The 8,451-nt window shown below is 38.4% G+C and overlaps 1 pseudogene; it reads right to left on the bottom strand.

Annotated features, from left to right (window-relative positions):
• Positions 1-1,744: 1,744 nt before the first annotated feature.
• LOC122581537 lies at positions 1,745-8,078 on the bottom strand (annotated as a pseudogene).
• Between the last annotated feature and the right edge of the window lie 373 nt (positions 8,079-8,451).

Here is an 8,451-nt window from a genome sequence, read left to right as displayed (position 1 = left end):
TCTATTACTTTTATGCAGATAGATTTTCCATAATCACCAAGTAATTTCTTGAATGCCATCAAACAATCATCTATGTGGCCCTTCTTTTGCAGAAAAAAAAGAGAGAAATTTGCTTGACAGACTAAAAAGTTTGCATCGTTTGGATAACTGGGTTTCAGTGGCATTTTCTGTTTTTGTGAAAACAAGTGACAGTACTCATATATGGTGTAAACATCAGATTTTAATTGTGTAAAATGAACATCACGTTATAATCATGTAAAGGTTATTCACATCACATGCAAACATTCATACAATGTAAGGGTACTTTCACTTGTTCTTGCAAAAGTCAAAATTTCTCCTGTAGAAATTTACCGTAATTAATCGCAAGCATATTTTTGTCAATTGATTGTTTGTATCATATTGGGAGCAAAATAAATGACTAGAGACAAACCTGAAGTGTGAGCAAGAAGCAATTTATTATGCTTCAAGGCAATTGTGTATGAGGATTCAATGCTCTCCATCAGGTCTATTTCCCTACAACCCAAAATAAATGATCTTGGTTATTTTTGCTACAAAGCAGTTTCAAAAGACAAGAGAACACCAAAAAAAAACAGATAAAAGATACACAGTAAGGTTTTTTAGCCGAGATTTTTAATCACACATCACTACATATTTGGCCCACATACAACTAGAACCCACAAACTACGTCCTACCTGCCGCGACCCACCTTATTTCAGTCCAAAACCGGTTCAAAGAACGGTCTAAAGCCTGGCATGAAATAGGTTCAGGTTTAGGTCGGCCCGATTAAAGCCTGGTCTTTAGCCTGGCAAGGTCAAAGCCGGCCTAAACTCGTTTCTTGCATGACATTGATTGATGCAAGTCGTATTTTTTCCTTGTATAGAAGAGCTTCCGTCAAGAGTATAAAGACGTAAAGCTGCCTAAGCAGAGGTGATGAGAGTGGAATTCTTTCTCATCCAATAACTAGAGAGGAACATTTTTCGATGAGGTACATCACTTTAGCTTGATGTATCGGTGTGGTTTGTTCATCGTCAAAAGAACAACAAATGGTTTGTAGGCTGTAACATTTCCCATTGATTTGTCTAGGGAGATAATTTTTTCTTTTTTTTTTGACCTACATATAAGCAAAGCTAAACACACAAGAGTAAAGGCTGGAGACATATTTGCCACATATAGCACAAGGTCACGGGTTCAAGTCCGGGCATCCCATAGCGACAATCATTGAGTGAGCATGTATGGCCCACATTAATACAAGCCCAACCCTTTAATATCACCAAATAAACCATTGTGTTTGGCATTAACATTTCAACTTATCAAATCATCCTTAACAAATTACCATAGTTGAGTATATCTAATCAATAACACTTGCATCAATTTCATTACATTATCATCCATTTCATATATTTATCCGAACACAATGATAATCATAAAACTAGGTATAGGGTTAGCCAAGATTAGAATTTGACCTTCAATAATCACTAAAAAAGGGTGATAATAAAACCCTAGTTTTCCCTCTTTATCTCTCCTTGAGCTCAAATCACACACACCACACTATCAACTTCTAACTAATTTATTTGTAGTATTGTGAATTTGTGAATAATTATTTACTTTGCAATTAATACGTTTTACAATATATGTATGAAGAGAAAACATACCAGCATATCAGCATAGATATGATATTTAAATCTATACACATGAAGCATATAAAAATATGTAAGCATAAGCTGCAAAAAAAAACAAAGAAAACCTACCTGTATATGGGTATATAAAGGTTATTTAAACCTTTTTCGTGTTCCTTCTCAGTAAGTTTAGGGTCACAATTTTCTTTTTGCTCCAGCTCCTTCTTTGCTCTATCTGCATCATTGAGCCTCTTCATCGTATCTGGGTTGAGATGCTCAATAAGAGCTTTTTGGAAACTCTCAATTGCAGACTCATAGTTTTTCGATGTTTTAGCCATCATAACCAAAGCAGTTCCCTTTCTTGCCAAAGCCATTGCAACCATCGTAGAGTCAGAAGGAAGCTCCCTTCCTCTCTCCACCGCTTTTTCACAATCTTTGATGCATTCATCATACTTTCCCATCTCCAAATAAATCGCAGCCCTATTCGTAAGAAACGAAATATCCTTATTATCCAATTCAACCGCTTTCGTGTAACACTCAATCGCAGTCTTGAAATCCTTCTTCTTATAAGCAGCATTCCCCTTTTCCATCTCTTTTTGCGCATTCACTTTCTTTTCTTTCAATTCCCTCTCCACCTCATCCATTGGCTCGGGTTCGGTTTCCACTTCTGCCTCTCTTTTCTTCTTCCTAACCGGCTCGGCTTCATCTGCAGGACTTTTCCGTTCCTTAGGTGAGGAACTCCCCATTTCGGGTTGACCCGACCAAAGTTTCGCACTTTCGGCATCTTTAAGCCTAGATTTCAATGTTTCATTACTTGGGTCGACTTCCAAACCTTTTTTATACGCCAAAACGGCTTCATGGTACTGTTTCAGGCCGTGGTGAGCCATGCCGAGCCGCGAGTACCCGATAGACCAATCAGGTTTCAAAAGGACGGTTATCTTGGCATCTGATAAGGCTTCTGAATATTGATTTAGAGAAGCGTAAGAGACTGAGCGACCTAAATAAAGAGCATGGTTTGTTGGGGCAAGATTGATGGCATTGGTGTAGTGGTTGATGGCTTCACCGTACTGCTTCAGGCGGTGGTGAGCCGAGCCGAGCCGCGCGTACCCGAGAAACTAATCGGGTTTCAAATGGACAGTTTTCTTAGCATCTAATAAGGCTTCTGAATATTGGTTTAGAGAAGCGTAAGCGTGTGATCTATATGAATAAAGAAGATGGTTTGTTGGGGCAAGATTGATGGCGACAGTAAAGTGATTGATGGCTTCAGTGAATTTTCAGGCTGAGAAAGCTGCGACACCTTTGGCTTTTGCTTGGTCTTCTATCAGAAAAGCTATGTTGCCTTTGGCTTTTGTGCCCGACCCGAGTTTCTCACTTTCAGCATCTTTAATCCTACATTTCAATGTTTCATTACTTGGGTCAATTTCCAAACCTTTTTTAAACGCCAAAACGGCTTCATCGTGTTGTTTCAGACTGTGGTGAGCCTCGCCAAGCCGTGAGTACCCCTTAGACCAATCAGGCTTTAGATGGACCGTTTTCTTGGCATCTGATAAGGCTTCTGAATATTGGTTTAGAGAAGCGTAAGTGAGTGAGCGATTTAAATAAAGAAGATGGTTTGTTGGGGCAAGATTGATGGCGACAGTAAAGTGATTGATGGCTTCATAGTACTGTTTCAGGCCATGGTGAGCCATATCGAGCCGCGAGTACCCTTTAGACCAATCGGGTTTTAGATGGACGGTTTTCTTGGCATCTGATAGTGCTTCTGAATATTGGTTTACAGAAGCGTAAGCAAGTGAGCGATTTGAATAATAAATATGGTTTGTTGGGGCAAGATTGATGGCGTCAGTGAAATGATTGATGGCTTCGGTGAATTTGCCGGCTGATAAAGCTGCATTGCCTTTGGCTTTTGCTTTGCCAGCCATCAGAAAAGCTGCGTTGCCATAGGCTTTTATGCCCGACCCAAGTTTCGCACTTTCAGCATCTTTAATCCTAGATTTCAATGGTTCATTACATGGGTCAACTTCCAAACCTTTTTTATATGCCAAAACGGCTTCATTGTACTGTTTCAGGCCATGGTGAGCCGCACCGATCCGCGAATACCCTTTAGACCAATCGGGTTTCAGATGGACGGTTTTCTTAGCATCTGATAAGGCTTGCGAATATTGGTTTAAAGAAGCGTAAGCGGCTGAACGATTTGAATAGAGAAGATGGTTAGTTGGGGCAAGATTGATGACGTCAGTGAAGTAACTAATGGCTTCGGTGAATTTCCCGGCTGAGAAAGCTGCATTGCCTTTGGCTTTTGCTTCTTCTTCCATCGTAAAAGCTGCGTCGCCTTTGGATTTTGCGCCCAACCAGACTTTCGTTTCAGCGTCTTTAATCCAATATTTTAATATTTCATTACTTGGGTCTACTTCCAAACCTTTTTTATACGCTGAAATGGCTTCACCGTATTGTTTCAGGCCGCTGTAAGCCACGCCGAGGCGCGCGTACCCGTAACACCAATCAGGTTTCAGATGGACTGTTTTGTTGGCATCTGATAAGGCTTCTGGATATTGGTCTAGAAAAGTGTAAGCGGCTGAGCAAAAATAATAAAAATCATGGTTTGTTGGGGCAAGATTGATGGCGTCAGTGTAGTGTTTGACGGCTTTGGTGAATTCTCCGGCCGAGAAAGCTGCATTACCTTTGGCTTTTGCTTCTTCTGCCATCGGAAAAGTGTATGTGTGTTTATTATATCAATGCCCCTTTAATACAACTAAAACGATATATATGGATGTGGTGTATCCTCCATACAGCATAACACATTACAAGAATACAATAAAAAAAAAAAATTAAAAGCATATATGAACAATAAACCAACTAACCATCTTTAACGCTGGATGTGTTCCCGGCGTATTTCTTCAAAATGCAGACTTTCCGGCGTGTGAGGTGAATATGGCTTATTGGGTTTTAAAATTTTATTTTTTTTTAATATTGTTGGGATACAAAACCGCCTGTGTGTATTTTATTCCAGTCAGTGGTTTCGTTGAAGAAGAAAGTCAAGGAAAATTTGACTTTTATCTTTTGGTAAATGTTTAATGTTTGTAATTTTGTATAAGGGTAAATAAATAGAGATCCAACTTTATAGATAAAGTTAAACTTTAATTATTGGATTAAATCCAATGGTCAAGATTATAATATGATATTTAAATTATAACCATTGGATTTAATCCACTTTTACCTATAAAAATGGATCAACTTTACGGAATTTCAATCCTAAACAAATAGCAAAATCAACGGGTTAAAAAATAAATAAGTAAATAGAAAATGATAATAATAGTTCTAAGAGTTCTCATTAATATATCCACTTTTTCTCCCCCCCTCCCCCTTTGTAATCCCGTTTTTCATTTCCTCCACTGTCTCTGGTAATCTTATTCCGATCATCAGCCGCCACCATCGTTGCCGTCTCTTTTTTTGGTGGATACGATACGGCCGTTACCCTTATTTGTTCTAAAGGGGTTGTCACCGAACGCATATGAAAGTGGTATGGATTTAGTGGTCAAAGATGATGATAGTGGTGGTGGTTACAGATGAAAATACTTTTAAGTAAACTAATTGAACTTGTCAACAATTTACAAAAAACAGGCTTCTAGATGAAACGGGTAATATTAGTTTCAACTTAGCATATTTGAACAAACACCAACAGCACTAGTTTGGCCATTGCTATCATAGACCGTAATCTCCTTAAAGTGCATGACCACATAAAGAAAAACGGACAACGTAAGCATTTACAAAAGTGCATAGTGAACCTCTTAGTTCATTGTTTGCTTCTGTTCGGCTTTCCATTTCTTCATCATGTATTCAATGCCTTCAATTACACTCGCTTCCCTCTTTTCTTTGTTATGCCATAGCTGGTGTACCTCACCCCCTAGACACTTCATATTCCCATTGTCCATATCCAGCGTCTTCACGCCTATGCAGGCACGTTTGTGATTTGTTTTCATGCCCTGCTCACATAGTTCAAAAAAAGAGATTGTCTCAGGTCTTTCATCATCTTCATGCAAAAGATCAATGTAAAACTTGTAATAACATGCATATATAGTATAAAAATTAAATTGTTAACTGCTCTATAAGTACTTACATCTATCAGCTCTAGTCGGGCATCTTGCAACTCTTCATCTTTAACTTTGAACAACCAAGTATAATCTTTATCCGAGTTTTTCAACTCTTGAAGTTGTATACGCTTCTCTTCTAACTCACTCTGCAAATTCTTAAACTTTTCCTCTAGGTCCATCCCTTGCTCGTCTTCAAAAACTTGAAACGCAATTCCATGCGTACTCTTTGTAGACTTTCATTTTGAACCTTAACTTGATCCTCCAATTCCATTGTCCGTTTATGAAGTGCACATAGTTCCATCTGCAGATAATGATAAGATATCTTAATAATTTTCTCATCTTCATAAAAAAACTCTTACAAACAGCAGAATGAACAGGTCAGGCAACAGATCAAAATGAATTCAGTTTGAAGCAAACTTTTACTATGTAGGTTTAGGTTGTCCTCTTTCTTTATATAGCTAATAGTTAATGCCAAAATGATGTTATTTCGGTAACAATCTATATATGTGCGAGATTGTGCAACAACTTTGAAAATACTCTTTGACCAACTTTAAACCCATTTCACATGTTTCCTTTTTGCTGAAATTTTGATTTGACCCATTAGGGACTATAACCAGAATGACACATTCAAAAGTAAACGGATCAAACTGCCGCCAGACACAATTACCTTTCTATCCTCATCTTCTTTGGAAGATTCATTGTCCAGTTGTTTAAACGAAGATAACAACTCTCTCTAACATGGTAAACATTAAACAATATTCGTAAATGCATCTTCAAACAAAGATTGTGCTCATTTGACCGATAAAATCTGTATCAAACAAAATACAAGAACAAGTTAAATGGCGAGCAACAACTAGTACCGCTCTCTTTTTGAATTCTAGCTTGCTCTTCTCCTTCATTATATTACGTTCTCGATTCTTTAGTTCAACCTCAGTTTTCTTCAACTCATCTTTTCGTTGCAGCAGAAGTTCGTTTTCCGCTTCCAACTGGATACGTTTCTGCTTGAAGTCTTCATAAAACTCCTTACATTCAGCAGTTATCTTCTCGTTCAAACTTCTGTGAAACATATGTATCCCACAACCAGTAATTTAAATTTTGTTTTAGGAAAACATCACTTGTTTGTTTGAACCAATTAGGAGGGTGTACTATTCTTTAACCACTCAGAGCATTAAGAGTTGGATCCATTAAACTTTTGAACATTTGTTTATTCGGAATTTCGGATAAATATGTCTAATTTGTGAAGGGGATAACCGTTTGTTGACATGGCGCAAAAAAGATTCATATATTTGGGAAAGAGTGTCATTTTAAGCATCAACTCTCTTCTAATCCGTCTAACTTATTAAATCCTATATTAGTACCGCATTCTTGTTCCTCATCGGTAAAATATGGCCACCTCATGACACAAATAGCAGTACATCAAATTTACACAATCGGCAAAATTGTGGTCATAAGGTAAAAGAATTGCCCGGATGTTTAACTGGAGCCAACTTTAAGTGTCCGCGGTGGCAGTTCCTCAAAGTCAAGAGTTCGCAAAACTTTTAGACTGCTTTTCCGGCATCTCCACATCATTAGCATCATTCCACCCTGCCCTTTTAGACACCTTAACATTCAACGAAACACTCAACGCCTTCATTACCCTCCGATCCTGCCTATACAAATTTAAATTACTCGGGTATTGCTGCAAATCCTTCATTATGTTTACGAAATCCGGTTGCTGCATATACATCCTGGTAGCTGGGTCAGCAGTTAGCTAAGCCAACATATCTAACCCAAAAGCATCCCCAAACACATACCCCATTCTGGTTTGGCCCGACCCAAGTTTCGCACTTTCTGCATCTTTAAGCCTAGATTTCAGTGTTTCATTACTTGGGTCGACTTCTAAACCTTTTTTATAAGCCAAAACAGCTTCATCGAACTGTTTCAGGCCGTGGCGAGCCACGGCAAGCCCCCAGTACGCGTGAGACCAATCGGATTTCAAAAGGACAGTTTTCTTGGCATCTGATAAGGCTTCTGTATATTGGTTTAAAGAAGCGTAAGCGGCTGAGCGATTAAAATAAAAAACATGGTTTGCCGGTTCAAGATTGATGGCGTCAGTGAAATACTCGATGGCTTCAACGTACTGTTTCAAACCGTGGTGAGCCAAACCGAGCAGCAAGTACCCGTTAGACCAATCGGGTTTCAGATGGACGGTTTTCTTGGCATCTAATAAAGCTTCTGAATATCGGTTTACAGAAACGTAAGCGAGACAACGATATAAATAGAAAACATGGTTTGTTGGGTCAAGATTAATGGCGTCAGTGAAATGATTGATGGCTTCGGTGAATTTTTCGGCCGAGTAAGCTGCATTGCCTTTGGCTTTTGCTTCGTCGACCATCGGAAAAGTGTATGTAAAGTCTAACTTATATCAATGTTACACTAAGTATACATACATATATAACACTTATGTATCTACACAATTCATAAACAATAAAGCGACTGACCAACTTTAACGCGGAGAGTTAATGTTTCTGGCGTATTCACCCACACCGCGCCACCGATACAAAGCCGCCTGTGTGTGTTTGCATTAATTTCGGTCAGTAGTTTCATTGAAGAAGAGAGGCTAAGTGCATCTGGTATGATAATAGGATACATGACCTTTCACTGTTTCATATTCTTTTGGCCTATTCTTCTCCTTTTTTTGTATAATATATTCTAATCTCTTATCTTTACTCCTTCCTTTTTTTGAAAATACTAGTAGTAATCTTTAT

This window comes from Erigeron canadensis, chromosome 9, assembly GCF_010389155.1.
Source record: "Erigeron canadensis isolate Cc75 chromosome 9, C_canadensis_v1, whole genome shotgun sequence".
Lineage (NCBI taxonomy): Eukaryota > Viridiplantae > Streptophyta > Magnoliopsida > Asterales > Asteraceae > Erigeron > Erigeron canadensis.
The sequence above is the reverse complement of the archived record's forward strand: the minus strand, read 5'-3'. Positions and strand labels throughout refer to the sequence as shown.